We start from the raw sequence: 3,385 nt of genomic DNA, 5'->3' as shown, positions 1-3,385 counted from the left end.
CGTATGTCACATATATTAGTTTGTATATCATGTTGGGTCTTTATATGTTGACTATTCCCTTATGTTTTATTCTTGTTATCTCAGGACGAGTTTTCTAGCTCATTTACTCATGATAACATGATAAGAAAGATATGTTACGTTGGTACTCGGTTGAGTAAGGCACTGGGTGCCCGTCGCGGCCCTTCGGTTTGGGTCGTGACATAAATGAGCTACTAAATACTAGTGACGGTGAAGGTAAAGGATTAACTAAGCAATTTCATTAACAATAATGGGAAAATGCTAAGCAATTTTCACAACTAATTATATAGCAAAGGTGACAAGCAAATGATTAGATTGATTACGTAAATACTTCACTAGCATAAACAGGCCAATAACCTGGACTTACTTTATTCACAACTTATTAGATAACAACTGTAACAACTAGAATAAACTATTATCCATCCATCAATACCTGTTACCTACTGCAATAACAAACTGTTTTGATTTTTAGTTTTTAACAGAACGAGGCTAGTAGAATCAGGAAATACCTACTATTTTAAAAAAAAAAAAACTATTGTTGAATAACCAGAGATCAAACAGCCCGGAACAGTCCAGTATTAGTTCCAATTCAACACAGTTCCAACGAACTAAAATTAAAGCATTACTAATTAAACTACAGGTATTCGCATGGATGAAAACTTCATTTTATTACTTCACTTCACAGCTCCATCACACATGATTAGAATGTGTACCTGGAAATGGAATTTTTAACAGAATAAAGAGATCAGCAGCAGCAATACAACAACAGACCAAAAGATAATCAAACAGCAACAAATGCGCAACCCAGGAAATTGAATCACAGCCCAGAAATGATTGCAGAAATGTTTCAATTCAAACAGGATTGATAAACCACCCAGAACAGCACCAAATTCACCCAAATAAACTCGGAAATGAACGCAAAATCCCTTTGAAACTCTCAGCAAACGAAACTCAACCAAAATTGCTTACTCAAGCTCAAAATCACTCAAAATCGGACCAATAGACCTCTGAAAACCCAATAACCAAACATTGAACTAGAAGATGTGATTTAACAACTAGAGATTAAAATTATCCTAAAGTTTCAATGGAACAGTGCTCTTTTCTGATTTTTCTACTATATTTCTGTTTGTTTTTGGATTTTTGAGTAGCAATTCTGATCTAACAGAAGGTGAAAAACTATAAGACTGCTGATTTTTGAACTTCTAAAATTTGAATTTCGAACTTTGATTCAGATCTCAGGAAAGGTTTTTTTTGGGGAATTTTATGGCTAAAAAAAAAAACTCCCTATTCAAGGCATTTGTGATGCCTTTTATAGGCAAAAATGAAGTGCAACTCAGATTTTTGTTTTCTTTCATTTCAATCCCTCTTTTATTTTTAGTTTTTAACTTTTCACCCTTTGTTTACTGACTTGTGCTTCAAGTAAGTACACTTAGTTTTCTGAAATTCTAATTTTACCCCTATCTAGAAGGTTCTAGGAACTTCAGGTTTAATCTACATCATTTCTGTATCTTACTAGTTACCTGAAATGCCCTTGAACTCATTTGAAATTACTAAATTAGTCTAACCCAACCCAACTCCTAACTATGATTATCTAACAACTAACCTTAGTTAACTAACAATCTTCAGCAATCCAGACAACGACAAAGTAATCAGCTAATGAAGCAATGTGAATTAGAACACATATCAAAGAATGATTTGAACCCAATTGGACTAATATCCAAACCTATCCAACGGAATTAATCGATTATCAAAACAAGTTTTAATCGTAACAAATCATATTCTAATGAAGTCATGCTAATAATCAAACTAAACTAAAAGAAAAGCAAGACGAATTAAAGTCTAAGTAAACAACAATCAGACACAGAATTAGGACCAAAATCAACGGAAACTTCTTAAACTAGAATTTAACGAATATGATCACAGAAGCAAAAATAAAAGAATTAAACAAAGGAAAAAAGAAAACAAAAACTCAATACCATGGCTCGAAGTCCGGCTGACTTTCACACTTCAAATTCGGCCGTCTCTGGTGGGAATTGAGTGTTAATGACATTGAATTCTTGACGAGGAGGGCCCAAGGGACATATGGTATCATTTTGGGGCGAGTTGGTGTGACTAGGGTTTTGGCCGGAAAAAACTTAAACTGATATTCGAATAGTTCCGGCAGGATTCGAGGGACGGGGTTAAGGGGGTTCGATAGAGGACACGGAGGCAGTCTTGTGGTGTAAATTTGGTGGTGTTTGGGCAAGGTGACGTTTTGGCCGGAGTTTCTTTGATCTAAGATTCGAAGGTTTTGGTTGTGATTCGAGTAAAAAGGGGTATGGATTTGGAGAAAGGAAAGAAAAGGGAATCTAGGGTGTATTTTTGGTGGCATTTGGAGGTGGGCCGCCGCCGTTGGCGATTTCCGGCGGCGGCGGGCGGTGGTGTTACACAGAGCTAATTAGGGGTGGTTTTGGGACGATGACTGAGGGGTGGGGGGGGGGGGTACGAGTTCAGACAGATTTATATTAATGAGAGGTGAGTTCCTGGCCGTTAGATATGATAACCTCGACGGTCTGGATCGACTGGGAACGAAACGACGTCGTTTCGAGGGCAAGAAGGGCGGATCGGGTAGAGGGACGGGTTTGGGCCGGTTTCTGGGGTGTGTTTGGTCTGATTTTTTCTTTGAGCTGAGTGAATTTAATTGAAATGGCCCAATTGTGAGCAGCCCTCTTTATTTATTCCCTTTTTTTGTTCTTTTTATTTCTTTTACTCATTTTTCATTTTGTATTTTTGTTTTATTTTTCCCTAATTTTATGAGGATGCACAATTAAAAATAAAAATCCTAATAGATGTCAAAGCTAAATTAATTAAATTCTAAAATTATTTAAAACCTATTTCATGGCAAATTCACAATTAAAACGATTAAAATGCAAAGTGGACTATTTTTGTGATTTTTATATTTTGTTCCAAAACAAATTAACCCCTACTTAATCCTAAAATATGAAGTTATATCCTAAATGCATATTTTTGTATTTTCATATGAATTAACATGCACAAATAAAATGCAAACAACTATCAGAATTCACAAAAAATGTAAAAATAAAGAGATTGTTTTGTTTGAATTTTTAGGAATAATTAGCTTAGGGCAAAAATCACGTTCTCACACTTAATAATATATATCGCTAAAACGCTATTGTTATTAATTTGAGAATTAACAATACCCCTTATAATAAACTGGAACCTGTTAACTAACATCATTAAAATGAAAAAATCAACATCATTAAACTTATTTAACAATTTTAACAGGCAAAAAGATGATTCATAATGGTTATGTACGGGTTGATAATCAGTGCTACTTGAAATAACTTTAAAATATATTTTGCATACT

At 34.7% G+C, this 3,385-nt stretch overlaps 1 long non-coding RNA gene across 1 annotated transcript; it reads right to left on the bottom strand.

Annotated features, from left to right (window-relative positions):
• Nucleotides 1-354: 354 nt before the first annotated feature.
• Nucleotides 355-2,131, bottom strand: LOC107798577 (uncharacterized). Its single transcript, XR_001650929.2, has 2 exons — nucleotides 1,995-2,131; nucleotides 355-731 (listed from the first exon to the last, which is right to left on the bottom strand). It is a non-coding gene; the product is annotated as an uncharacterized LOC107798577 (long non-coding RNA).
• Between the last annotated feature and the right edge of the window lie 1,254 nt (nucleotides 2,132-3,385).

The sequence above is a fragment of the Nicotiana tabacum genome, chromosome 22 (genome assembly GCF_000715075.1).
Source record: "Nicotiana tabacum cultivar K326 chromosome 22, ASM71507v2, whole genome shotgun sequence".
In the NCBI taxonomy this organism is placed as follows: domain Eukaryota; kingdom Viridiplantae; phylum Streptophyta; class Magnoliopsida; order Solanales; family Solanaceae; genus Nicotiana; species Nicotiana tabacum.
The sequence above is the reverse complement of the archived record's forward strand: the minus strand, read 5'-3'. Positions and strand labels throughout refer to the sequence as shown.